General features: G+C 45.0%; 1 protein-coding gene and 1 long non-coding RNA gene across 2 annotated transcripts in view; one reads left to right on the top strand and one right to left on the bottom strand.

The window, feature by feature from the left end:
- Positions 1–1,671, bottom strand: part of SEPTIN2 (septin 2) — a 65,780-nt gene extending 64,109 nt beyond the window's left edge. The window contains exon 1 of the mRNA XM_066598527.1: positions 1,552–1,671. The gene's annotated coding sequence lies outside the window, so the exon portion shown is untranslated. The remainder of the gene's footprint in view (positions 1–1,551) is intronic.
- A 379-nt stretch (positions 1,672–2,050) lies between these two features.
- The window catches only part of LOC136610266 (uncharacterized), a 32,870-nt gene continuing 21,203 nt past the window's right edge, over positions 2,051–13,717 (top strand). The window contains exons 1-2 of the long non-coding RNA XR_010790073.1: positions 2,051–2,228; positions 2,995–3,100. This is a non-coding gene — a long non-coding RNA (uncharacterized lncRNA). The remainder of the gene's footprint in view (positions 2,229–2,994; positions 3,101–13,717) is intronic.

Raw genomic sequence — 13,717 nt, 5'->3', positions numbered from 1 at the left:
GTCGTCAGAAAGCTTTATGCATTCCTTAGTAGTTTGCTGAGATCTAGTTCATAGAGGGGATCTCCGGGGATCCCCATGTACGACGATTTTACACCATGCTACTTTTCATCAACGAGCTATTTTCTAGGTCAGCTGAAACAAAACGACTACCGAGGAAGTAATCGCGTGTCGCCGTGTTAACACAGAACTGTTAGCGAATCTCGTGTAAAGCCACCCCCTAAACATATCGCGCGCTAAAACCTGGGATTTTATCTACGATTGCAATGCTTCTTGCAAGAAAAACTGAATGTTATATTAATAAAAAAATTTTAAAATGCATCACGCTCGCATGCAAGTGGCATTTACATGCGTGTGATGCAATTATTTTCATGCAGCCATAGAAATGAGTGGGAGATATCACCCAAAATACAAAAATATATATGACTGCGATTTCTATCTCAAAAAGTCACCCACATATATAAACACATAGAAAACAATGAGTCATTTTGGCTGCTTTCACATCTGCACTCGGGGTTCCGCTTTCCTGATCTATTCGGGGAGCATGAGAATCCCCTGCCTAAATGAATTCATCTGACAGAACTGAATGGACCCCATTGACCTCACTCAGCTGCCCAGCATTTTACTGAAAAAAATGCGCTGTATGCCACCCTATTTCGACCTCCTACACACGGGCGGGGCGGACCCTACATGCAGGATTCCCACAGCAGAGTTCGACCCAATTCCCCCTGTATGGCTGCCTGCACACGGGCGGGTCGGACGCTGCATGTGGGATTCCCGCAGTGGCAGGCCTGCTTACCTGTCCGGCGTCTGGTGCGGTTTTTTATTTATTTTTTTAATCAAGCACAGAAGTTTCCCCAAATATAGAGCTATAAAGGAAACAGACATGGCCACTCTATTGTATCCCCTTCAGAAACACTGTGCGTGTGCGAATCCACCCATGTGATTGCTATAGACAAGCACTGCTCGCCATTGTGACCATTTCTATCATCACCCAACTCCAGTAACACTATGCCACGCAATGCAACTGAAGCAGCAGGTCACAATGCCGTTATAGCGGACCATGAGACTTGCAATCCGATATTAGCGAAGGAGGGTGGTCACAACACTCTTGCGCAATACTTCCCATCAATTCCAAAGTGGGAAAAGTCATGTGACCGAAATGACATAAAATAGACATCACAGATGGCTAACTTGTGCCTGAGATCAGGGTATATATATATATATATATATATATGCAAAGCACACACATCCTATAAGTGATGGCTGGGAGGATCCTGACACACCCTGATGTCTTCCTGCCCTCCACTATCTCTATAAGGACCACTGGCTTTGATGTATCAAAACTCCATATATAATGCCCCGTGTAAGGTTAGCTCCAGCACGCACTCCCTGCATCTTGTAGCTTCACTGCAACCGCACAGAAACCGCTTAAAGTGTGAACGACCATACGGAGTGAACTTAGGCACACTGATAAAGTCAGACAGAAGAATGTGCTACGGTAATCAATACAGAACAGCAATCTAATCGCTCCCTGATCGCTCTTATAATTACCTCTCGGTTTCCGGTGCCGAACAATCCCAGCTCAAAACTTAAACTTGCAACCTGGGGCAAACTGCCGTCAGAACCGCCTGAGAACGCCCCCTGCTGCCGCCAACCAATCAGCAACTTCCTGGCAGCCAGCCAAACTACAGAGAACCAATGGAACGTTGTGTTACACTGCCGGAATACTGCTGATTACAGCCAATCAGGAGGTTTCTAAAAGGCTGCTAGTAGTCATTAGCGTTACCGCCCTGCCAAACGCAGGAGGAGCTCCGCCGATGACACCTGTGCAGGTGCCGGCTGTAATCGGTGCAGCCCCCCCTGTGCTTGGTAGGGCGGTAACGTATAGTAGCACACCAGTGGAGAGAGTACGGACGCCCCTCCCCTACATGGGCGTGGCGTGATGTGATACAGAGCGTTCTAGAGTGACGGGGTAGAATGTTGGCGCGTTCTGTGGCGGGAGTTCTGGGAGACAGAGGAGCGGCTGTGCTCGTCCGCTGTAGAAGTGGGGAGATGTGACAGGAAGTGCTGCTCGGGGGGGACTTCCTCTCAGTACTTCAGTCAGCCTCTCCTAAAATGGCTGCTCAGAGGGGCCAACGTGACCCGCCACAAAAAACCCTAATATACATGCATTCAAACTGAATGCTGACATGGAGATTTTTTTAAAACTGTTTCTTTGCAGTTCTGAGGTAAAACCCCACCGGCAGAGGTTAGCTGGAGTCAATGGGGAATTGTGGAATGTAATAGAAACAAGGAACACACCAGTACAATCACCCACCCCCAGCAAACCCCCTCAGAGTTCGCTCACGGCCGTGAATGACTTCCGTGGTGAGCGCCCATAGAGCGTGCGGCTGACTTGCAAATGCGCAGAATGCCTATTTTCTGCTGTATGGGATGAAGTTCTCTGTCACACAACCATATGCCATCGCGTGTTAGGCGGTACCAATCTACACCGACTCACTTGTGCTTCACGCAATTCACACGCTTAAAACATGGCGGCATGCACTATCTTTGCGCAGATTACGTGCACATTCACGCTAAAATAGTGTATGGGGATTGGCAGCAAGGACGTAATTCATTGCATACTTAGTACACGCTCCCGCTTGTATGAGCGCCCTCGCTTACATCGTACTGTTCGCGGATGCGGAACGGCAGCCTATGTGCTGTAGCCCCACAACGTGTAAAGTCATTCTAACACAACACATGAAGGTCATATGGTTGTCTGAAGACGCGCCTTGTTTGATGGATGTAGAGCGCGTCTGACTCCGTTTCCTACTTTATACTAAATAATGCTGCAATTCTGGTGAAACGGGAATCGTAATTCAGCCACAATGTGTGTTTTACTTTTGTTTAGTTTTTTTGTGGTGATTATTTTTCTACGTCTTGGTGCGTCTTTGGGATCCAGGGTGCTTTCTCTAAATCACAGCCTGATCTAAATATGGCATTTTCTTGTAGGCTTCTTCACAGGGAAAACCCCGTAGGCGACAAAAAAACCATCATATAACGAAAAAAAGCAAAAACCTCATGAACACCAGAAAAATAGAAATGACTTTATGAGGAGGTAAGCTCTAGACCGGACCCGGTAGTCACTGGAACTTGTGTAACTGGAGTTTTCCAGAGCATTTGATACTGTGCCACATAAAAGGTGGGTATAGAAAATGAGAATGTGGGTAAGTAACTGGTCAGTGATAGAGAGCAGTGGGGGGTTATTAATGGTATATACTCTCTGATTGGGTCACCGTTACTAGTGGGGTACCACAGGGGGCGGTACTGGGCCCCCATCCTTTTTGATATATTTATTAATGATCTGGTAGAAGGATAGTGCAGTAAAATATTAATATTTGTAGATGATACAAAACTGTAAAGAAATTAACACAAGAGGACACAAGGAGATTGCAAGAGGATCTGGATAAGGGCGCCCACCCACTGGGTGGGCGCCCTAAGGCCGGACTCAGATGGCTGTATTTCGCTGCGTGCCGCCTGCAGAAGGTACACAATGACGTTGTGTTGACTTGCTGTGTTCCACCAATGGCCATGCGCTATCTTGGCGTGTATGCACACGTAACGCGTGCTGTGATTTTTATTGGGCATGTATTAAGTGCAATTCTTGTGATAGATAACATGGCAGCCTATGGGAGATTGGTACAGCATTCACGTGCGAAAAACCCACGCGCAAAATACACTATGACAAGATGTTGTTGGGGCCTTGGGCAGAAAAGTGGGAAATGAGATTTACCACCAATAAATGTAAGGTTCTGCACATGGACAGGGGAAATACATGTCACCCTTACACACTAAGTGGAAACCACTGGGAAACATGGACATGGACTTGAGAATTTTACTTACCTAAGCTTAACTGGAGCAACCAGTGGCAGACAGCTGCTGCCAAGGTAAGTAGGATCATGGGGTACATCAAAAGAGGTCTAGGGGCACATGATGAGAGCATTGTTCTTCCTCTTTTCAAGTCACTGGTCAGACCACACATGGAATATTGTGTAGTTTTGGGAACTGGTACTCAAGAAGAACACGTCAGAGCTTGAGCAGGTACAAAGCAATAAATGGAATGGGTGGTATCTACGATACCCAGAGAGGTTATCAAAATTGGGATTAGTTTAGAAAAAAGACACCTGAGGGGTGACCCAATAACTATGCATAACTATATCAGGGGACAATACAGAGATCTCTCCCATGATCTGTCTATACCCAGGACTGTGACTGTAACAAGGGGCATCCTTTACAGCTAGAGGAAAGAAGGTTTCTACACCGACACAGAAGGGGGAACTGACCCAGCTGTGGGCATGAGGCCTAAATAAGCTTCTACCTCCTTGAGGGTTTTTTGGTTTGCTTTTTTTAGGGGGGTGTGGGGTAGTAGGCTGAGCAGGATGAGCATATGCCTTACATACTATGTAACTATGTAAATGTGTGCTGTACTTTCACAAATTTTGCAGATGTGTGTCTTACATGTGGAATTGCTGTGGATTTCACCTCTTTGCAAATCCGCATGTAAGATGTGGATTTTGCGGTGGATTTATCTGAAGCATATTTACACACCATGTGTGACACTACCGTTGCCCTGCCTTCCAATATAATGCCAGCTACAATGCTCCCTTTACATGCACAGTACCTCTTATCATTTTATATTAAGGTCTTATATACACGCAAATGATCCATCCTAATGCCGTGCTAATGTAGAGGGGCTCATTGTTATGCTATCGCTCTGTCTAGTGATGCTTGGTATTAGTGTATCTTGACGCCACCAGCAATTACTGGTGGCGTCAAGATTGACAGGGGGGTCACGCCCCTTGTAGCTGATTGACTGCACAGCGTCTTGTGCACTAGGTCCTGCAAGAAACGATAGAAAAGGGATAAATCGACCACTGGCCGTCCAGCCACAGCTGCAAGTAGGTCCCCCTGCCGCGCCCCATGGACAGCATGGAGCTCGCAGGTGCCGGCCATTACGAAGTTCACAGCCGCTGGCCGCAAGGCACCTCTGAGCTACCGTCCGGCAGTGGGGGAGCGTGAGCTAGATATCTCACGGTCCCTGCGGCGGTAAGTGCGGCCAATTTTAGTGGCCGGGTACGAAGCTCACACTCCCAGCGGCGGTGGAAAAAATGTCAGTGGGTCTGCTGAGGCCACTGAGCTGACAGGGCCGCCGGCAGATAGCATTTCATTTAAACTCTGCTTTTTAGTGCCCTTCCAGGACCTACTTTTAAAGCATGATGTGTAGCCAATCAGCAGCAGGGGCATCACCTTCCTGTCAATCTTGACATCACCAGGAGTTCCTGGTGGCGTCAAGATACACTAATACCGTGATGCTTCACTAGTTCCCCTGCAATTTCGCATGATAGCGCTAATAGTAATGGACGCCTTACTCCTGGTTTGGCGTCACCTGGTTTAATTTCATTTTAAAAGGTGTTGTGGTGGTAGATGGACGTCATTCTATTCCTTCTGCCACATGTAGGGAATACCTTTTTCCGACCTTACTGCCATACGTAAATTATTGTTGTTGTATGCAAATTTTGCTGGCCAAGTGCTGCATTTTTTGTGTCTGCAATTGAGCCCTAATGCCATATGTGTTGAATTGTGCTTTTGTAATGCCACATATATGCAGCTTTTGTAATGCTGAGTGCTGCATGACTGTTCGTCAGGTGGTTGGTTTACTTCTTTCCAACACTGCATAATTGTGAATGTTAGCATTTTTCAATCTTTTTAATGCTGTGCGGTGATCATGTTTCACTTTTGATCATATTGCATGTGCTAGCTTTTTAAAAAAATACTTTTATACTGTTCAGATGCTGCAGAAATGTGACTCTTGGCATTTTTCTATCTTTGTAATGCTGTGCAATGATTATATTTCTTTTATGTATCTGCTTTTTTAAAAGAGTTTTTTTGGTTAAAAAAACATTTTTCTAACACTATCAGTGCTTTGGTACTGTTTTTTCCTCTATAGGTCCCTAGATGAGTATGTGGGTAGGAGTAAACATGTTGGGACACTCTACCCATACTGTTGTACCTTGATGCCACCAGAAGCTAGGGGTTTGACAGGGCTTAGATGGAGGAGCGCCCCTGTCACACCCCTAGCTTCCAATTCCAAAGTCTCCCCCCTCACCAGCAGCCTCCCCTCTGGATCACGGAGGGGATGTGGCGACTGACGGCTACTCCGCTCACCATGGTCCTCTTGGTAGCAGCGCCCGTGACAGCTGCTGAAGGCAGCGGAGGCAGGGGAGCGGAGGCGCTCGCAGATGGCGAAGCTGGAGACAGAGCATGACGGGCTGTTCCACAGCCCTGAGCGCTGCAACTTCAGCGGCCAGGCCACCGCTCCCAGCCATACTGGTGACAGGCCCCCAGCCAATTTAGAAGCTGGGGGCGTTACTAAATTTTCTGAGAGCTGTATTATGTCCCACCACCCTTACTTCTGGTGGTGACATAATGCAACAGTGCCCCATCTGCCAATGACTACAACCATTTTTCTTATACTGTCCCTGCTGTTATGTATTTTGAATAGGGTCACACAGAGTTCATTAGCTTTTAGGGTGTCAGCGGTGCTGCTCTTTTCAGGGCGAACACCCCGCATATTGCTGTACAGGGTGATGTATTCACTAGGATCATTTAGGGACAGGTGTCTATTTCTTTCTTAGTTCACCCTCAAGTGGAAACTCCTGTGGACAGCTAACTGGTAATGATAGTTATTAGGCAGCAGATTTAGAAAGTTATCATTGCCTCATTGGTTCAGAAGGGTGCTAATGATATCCCTAAAGACCCAGCCACTAAATGTCCATCGTTAGCCAGACTTCATATCCTCAATGATGAAAATAAAACTGAAAGGGAGGAGACACAAATTAGGTATTAGAAAAAACTTTGACAGTGAGGGTAATCAATGAGTGGAACAGGTTACCACGGGAGGTGGTGAGTTCCCCTTCAATGGAAGTGTTCAAACAGAGGCTGGACAAATATCTGTCTGGGATGATTTAGTGAATCCCGCACTGAGCAGGGAGTTGGACCCGATGACCCTGGAGGTCCCTTCAAACTCTACCATTATATGATTCCACCCAACCACCAAGGATTTTACTCTTCCACCCATAGTCTTACAGATAGTGGAGTAGTTTCAATATTTTGGGGTTGTGTTCTGTCTTAAAATTATATATTTCCTATATTTCCTTTTTTCATGTCTCGCTTGTAATGATTCCCCAAAAATTATTCCTTCTCATAGACAGTTTATTATGCTCCTTCTAATGGTAGTGTCAAAAGCCTAGATTCAGCTTGTATGCAGAGAGGAGGCACAGCATTGTGGAGGGAAACTACGTGCATGCAAGAGAGAATAGCAGCGAATGTCTGCGGCTCCAGTGAGAGGTGAACCCACTGCAGTAGCACACCATGACCAGTTAAAAAATTAAAATTTAACTTCTATAAAATATGCATTAAAGGGGTTGTCCGGCCATAAACATTAGGTCTCATTACTTCTGTTTGCCCATTTCCATGCATTTTGTAATATACATTGTGCATGGAAAATGAAGCAAACAGAAGTTTTGGACTTACCTGAAGGGATGACCCCCCCTGTGTTGCTCCTCCGTCGTCCCTGGTTACCACAAGAATCTTCTCTTCTTCTTGTCGGGCCGCAGCAGCTCTTGTCGGCGCGGGAACGAGCCCCTTCTCATCCGCGCATGCGCAGTTCTTCTCTCTGCAGCCGGGACCGATATACGATCTTCTTGTGTGCAGGGGGGGGGGAGGATGGAAGAGCCTCAGAGCAGGAACTGAGCTCCCGCCCCCTCTCTGCCTCCTCTGCGCCCCTCTGCACTATTTTCAATGAGGAGAGGCGGGACGGGGGCGGGGCTAAGGTCCGAGAATTAGCCCCGCCCCCGTCTCGGCTCTCCCCAACAGAAGGTATCACCGTACCTGCATGCAGAGTTCAGTAAAAAAAAACATCAAACGTGTTCTGCAATTTAGAACTTTAGTGTAACTACTATCACAGAGCATGATCCAGAAAGTTTCCTAATCGCCACCTCTATGTGGTCTGTTAACCCTCTCCAAGCCCTCCAATTGGACATAGTCTAAATTGCCTGCATGAACCATGTAAAAATGCTGAGATGCTGCACTCTGCAATTAGCTGTGTATACTGAGTCCTGTAAATGCTCTCCAATTCTTTTCTTCAGTGGCCCAATCGTGAATCCTATGTATTGTCAGAGACCAAACTAAATTTGGATTCGTAACTAGAGACAACTAGGTTCCATTCCAGTTTTTTCATTCATGACACCACTGCAAACGGAGGCTGTGGTAGGTGTCAAAAGCAATACAAGTAATGGGCGCCGTGAGATCAAATGTCTTTTAGTCAAGCGCCTAGAAATGGTTCCGACAGACGCAGAGACTTGTAACGATGGTGTCACCTGTCTCTGGATAGTGGACAAAAAACAGTTGGAGCTGCTTGTGCTTGTCAGATAATCAGACGATCCTCTCTACTGGTGGTCTGTCGAGGGCATTCTGAGCCCGGTCAGCTTGTGTGCATGCTTCCATGCATCCACTGGTCCGAACACCTCCTAACAGTCTGGTCAGAATGGCCCAGGTGGTGGACAATTCATCAATACGACCATCCAGCTTTTCACATTTCAATAATGTTCCCCAGCTCAAACTCTGATAACTTTGTGAAATCTCTTCAATTGCGTCGTAAAGGCATCTAGTGGTCAACAAGCTTTTCACAGAAAAAGAGGTCCTTTACACACAAGTAGCCTCTCGCAGCCTTTTTATAGGTCAAGGGCGGAACCACTTTTAAGTTCTCGGGGGGCAAGACTTGTTCATCTAATCACGCCACAACTCTAATCATTTTACATGTTTACAGCCTTCTAGGGGCTGGATTTTTTTAAACAAAGCATGTATATAGAATGCTCCAAAATAATCAAAGGTGAATACCAGAATAGATACAAACTAGCCAACAAGCACATAAAGCTTGAAAGGCACTAAATTGCCAACAATATCTGCTATGTGGAATAAATAGTAGCATTCAAAATGTAATATTGAAGCATTACCCTTCAGATCCTGCAATATCATGTATTTCATGAATTTATGTCATGATGGAGTATTGTAGGCTCACCTGAATACAACCAACACACACCCGAAAAGGGTCAATGGTGCAGTTGAAAAACTTACCTTATTATGCCTTGAAATATGGCGAAACATATTCTCTGTGTTGAAGAAAATTGGGGTAACTGCCCTTCTAATAGAGTGACCGTGTGATCAGTGTCCCTAGTTAGGAAATCCCTAATAATTCACTAATCAAAAACGGGGAAGAGAGACCTGCAATATGGTTCCTAAATATATCACCTGGATTTATCAAGGGACAGGACATACAAGAAATGCCAAATAGACACAGTGATAAAGCAATAAGAATTGTCAATAGACAAGAGTACTAATAACAGCATTGATAACAGAAAACAATGTGTATGGTCATTTCAACTATCTGATAATCTGCATAATGCAGCCCCACTACAGATTGAGAATGTCCGATTACCATCCAACTCATTAGCAAACCCCTATGTGGAACATTATTCCCCATCCATTACACTTAATATTACTTTCACCCAATAGCCACTATTTGCTCATTCTTTGTAGAAATGCTCATATTATAAATATAAATTGTTCGGAAATCCTTTGCGCATGACCCCCATTTACTAAAATCCAGCATTCCAAGCAGTTTTTTCACCCTTTTTAAAACTTCTGATCACTTGGCAGCCCTGGATAGATCAGAATAGCTCCCCAGGCCTGATGCATGTGGTCGAAATACAACAGGTTTTTTTGCCCTTATTCTGGCTCTACATCCTTACTTTTACAATCGTTAATACAGTCATGAGAAAAACTAAGTATACCCTCTGAATTCTAAGGTTTTATGTATCAGGATAGAATTTTAAAAAAAACCATCTAGGCCTTAGTCTTAAAATTAGGTATATACAAGCTCAGATGAATTTAATTAACAAAAGAACTAGGCCAAAATGCTGAAACTATGTGAGAAAAATTAAGCGCATCCCATGATTTAATAGCTTATAGAACCACCTTTATCGGCAATAAAGGTCCCTTTACTTGGGACAACTTATCAGGCGCAAATGCTCGACCAGCTGTCCCAGTGATGATCATTCCTGTGCTTTTACACAGGATCGATCATCGCTGAAAGAATGGAGGTGGAGCTGGCCGGGGATCATTGCGGCCCGCCCACCTCCATTCACAGTAAACAGGCAGTCGTTCATAGATAGTTTACAGGGGCCGATCAGAGAACGAATTGTCATTTGTCGTTAACTTGGTGCCTGCGTTTAGACTGAAAGACAGTCGTTCAGATTCTATCTGGATTGCATAATCTGAATGATTTATCTGCCCATGTAATAGAGCCCTAATTTAAAGTGATCATGTATGACTTTATCAGTCTTTTACATCATTCTGGAGGAAAATTGTGGGCATTTATTTATGCACAGCTCTCTTGGGGTCCCTCCACAGCATTTCAGTTGGTATCAGGTTTTAGTGCTGATATGCTGTGCTTGGTTTTTGCCAAACGTGGCATTGGGCATTATAGCCAAGCATGCCCTCTTTGAACTTGCATGTCTAAAGCACATTGTTTCGGAAGTCTTATGGTTTGTTCTGTTGTATACTGTACTGTTGCTACCATGCTCTTTTTAGAAAGAGGAGGTTTACTTCTGGCAATCCTTCTAAACAGACCATACCTGTTCAGTTTTTTTCTAATTGTACTGTCATGAACACGAACATTTAACATGCTAACTGAGGCCTTTAGAGTCTGAGATGTAGCTCTTGTGACCTTGGGGTGATTTTGCTGGGACCTCCACTCCTGGGAAAATTGTAAACTGTATTTAATGTTTTCTACTTGTGAATAATCTTTCTCACTGTAGAATGATCGACTCCAAATTGCTTGGAAATAGCCTTATAGCCCTTCCTAAATTGATGAGCAGCAACAATTGCTTCTCTAAGATCATTATTGATGTGTTTTCTTCTAGGCATTGTGTTAACACAAGCCTGAATGCTCCAGACCAGCAGACTGCCAAAACGTCTGCCTTTGTAGAGGTGGTCAAACTTGCAGGGAATGAAACCCTAGCAGGCTCTGGACCTGACAGCTCCATCCTGTCAGCTACCGGAGGTTTCTGACATCCTGGAGCTGTCATTCCGGGCCGCGGGACCCCATTACCCGGTCACGCGATCGATACCGGCAATCACGTAAATGTTAAGACAGTTAAAGTTTGATGCTCTGTTCAGTTTGGGCGCTGTTGTGCACCCAGACAGAAGATTAGGGCCACAATGGGTATATTTCTGAACATGAGAAATGGGGGTATCCATTTTGCGGTGACAGTCCTCATTCCTATGTATGCTGTACAAAAAAACCTATTTGTAAAATGACACAATTGCAAAAAAAAAACAAAAATCGTATTTTTTTTTTCCTTCTGCTTTGCTTCGATTCATTCAAAAACGGTGGGGTCAAAATATGCAGTACACCGCTAGATGAATTCGTTAAGCGGTCTAGTTTTCAAAATGGGGTCATTAGTGGGGGTTCTCTGTCGTTTTGGCCGCTCAAGGGCTCTACAATTGGGCAATGGGGCCTAAATCACCTTAAAGCAAAATGTCTGTTCTGAAAGCCACCGGCTGCTCCTTTCGGTTTGGGCCCCGTTGTGCATACGGACAGAAGATTAGTGCCACAATGGGTATCTGAACACAGGACAAACGGGGGTATCCATTTTGGCGTGCAAATCCTCATTTTCATGTGCACTTTGTGGGGGTATCTATCATTCTGACACCTATGAGTCTTTGCAATCTTGGTTTGGTGCAGGAAAATAAAGTGTTCCTCAAAATGTTAATAATTAATATTAAATTTGTACGTCTTCTAAATTGTTAAAAAAAATGAAGTTTTTTCAATGTGCTCCAAGAATAAACAGATAGCAATATATATCTTATCAAAAATTTCTATATTATGTTTGCACATATTTGAGATATTGCAGTTGGAAATGTGAAAAAATGACAATTTTTTTGAAAAATTTCCCAATTTTGGAGCTTTTAATAAATATACCTAATTACTATCTGTTTTTTTTTTCTGCCTAAATGAAGTAAAATACGGGGCAAAAAAACAACGCCAGAATCACTTGGATATGCAAAACCTTTACGGTGTTATGCCATGTTAAAGTGACGCATGTCAGATTTCCAAAATTTGGTCTGGTCATTAAGGCGCAAACAGGCTTGGTCACAAAGGGGTTAATAAAGGACCTTTGATTAGCAACACCTGGCTGCTGTTTACCCAATTAATTTCTATGAAAGAAGTCAGGGTGTAGTTAATTTTTCATATACTGCTACTGCAATTTGGTCTTATTTTGGTAAACTAAATATCACAGTGTAATTTGTCATGTGTTGTTCATCTGAGGTAGTATTTAGACAATTTTAAGCTCTTCTAAAGATCCATTTTTTAATTATGCTCTGATGCATATAGCCATAGAATTCAAATAGGGTGTACTTAGTTTTTTTATGACTGTATACATTTGCTGAAAAATCACTGCATTAGGAACACCTACTCAATAACCGATTGATGCATCTTTTTGAGTGATTGCGACTTTCAGACATTAGGGAAAAGACCTCACTGCAGCAGTTCCATCAGTTGGAATTAGAGTTGAGCGAACATACTCTGCCGAGCTTGATGCTCATTCAAGTATTAGCATACTCGATAGTGCTCGTTACTTGAACGAGCATCACGCTGTGTTCGACCCCCTCCCCAGTTTTTGGCTCCTCCCTCCTATGACGTTCCTGTTTTGGCCCCTCCCAGCCGTGACGCTGCGCACCTTTCAACTGCAAATTTTTTGGCTGGCAGGCAGAGAGAGAGAACACACGAACCAAAAAAAAAAAAGCTCCGGACCTGGCGGCCCACATACAAAAATGCTCGAGTCTCCCATTGTAGTCAATGGGGTTCGTTACTCGAGTAGAGCTCTCGAATTTTACGAAAAGCTCAACTCGAATAACGTGGACTCAAGCATTTGGGTGCTCGCTCATCTCTAGTTGGAATACATTTTGCAGATAAGTGGGAGCAGATGTCATAGCTCTTTCCAGCATATCCCAAACATGTTCTATGTGGTTACTGTCCTGTGATTTTGGGGACTAGGGCACTGTGGAGAATTCATTTTCCCGAGTCGTCTCCATGACAGCACCACCTGAGATCGTCTCCTCCTGATAGGACAGGAACACACCGAGAGGTTAAAAGCTCCCTCCTTCCCAACCTTCCCCAGTGTCTTCATGTCCTGCCAGGAGGCAGGATCACCGAGAGGGGCTGGTGGAGACACCAGGTCGAAGATTCTTACCAGCGGATCGGAGGGCAGTGGATCAGCCTGCCCTCCCTTCCTGTCAAGCGACTCCCGGGATGCTACATGGGATGGTTCCCCCGGGCCAGGTTCCTTCCGCGGCGGCCCATGGGGGGTCCAAAGCGGGGATCCAGCTCTCCTCCTGCGCCGGCTTAGGACCGGGCGCGGCGCTTCCGGGGTCCCTTTGACGTGTGTGTCGGAGGGGGCAGGGCGCTGCGTCAGATGACCGACATGACGACGTCATCGCAGCCGGCGTGAGGAGGGGCGGGGCTTGGCGCAGAAGGCGCCAAATTAAAAAAAAAAAAGGAAAAGAAGGAACCAGATAAATACAGATAAATACAGGTAAAGCCATTGCCATT

Source organism: Eleutherodactylus coqui, chromosome 1 (assembly GCF_035609145.1).
Source record: "Eleutherodactylus coqui strain aEleCoq1 chromosome 1, aEleCoq1.hap1, whole genome shotgun sequence".
Classification (NCBI taxonomy): domain Eukaryota; kingdom Metazoa; phylum Chordata; class Amphibia; order Anura; family Eleutherodactylidae; genus Eleutherodactylus; species Eleutherodactylus coqui.
This window is presented reverse-complemented; position numbering and strand designations above follow the sequence as displayed.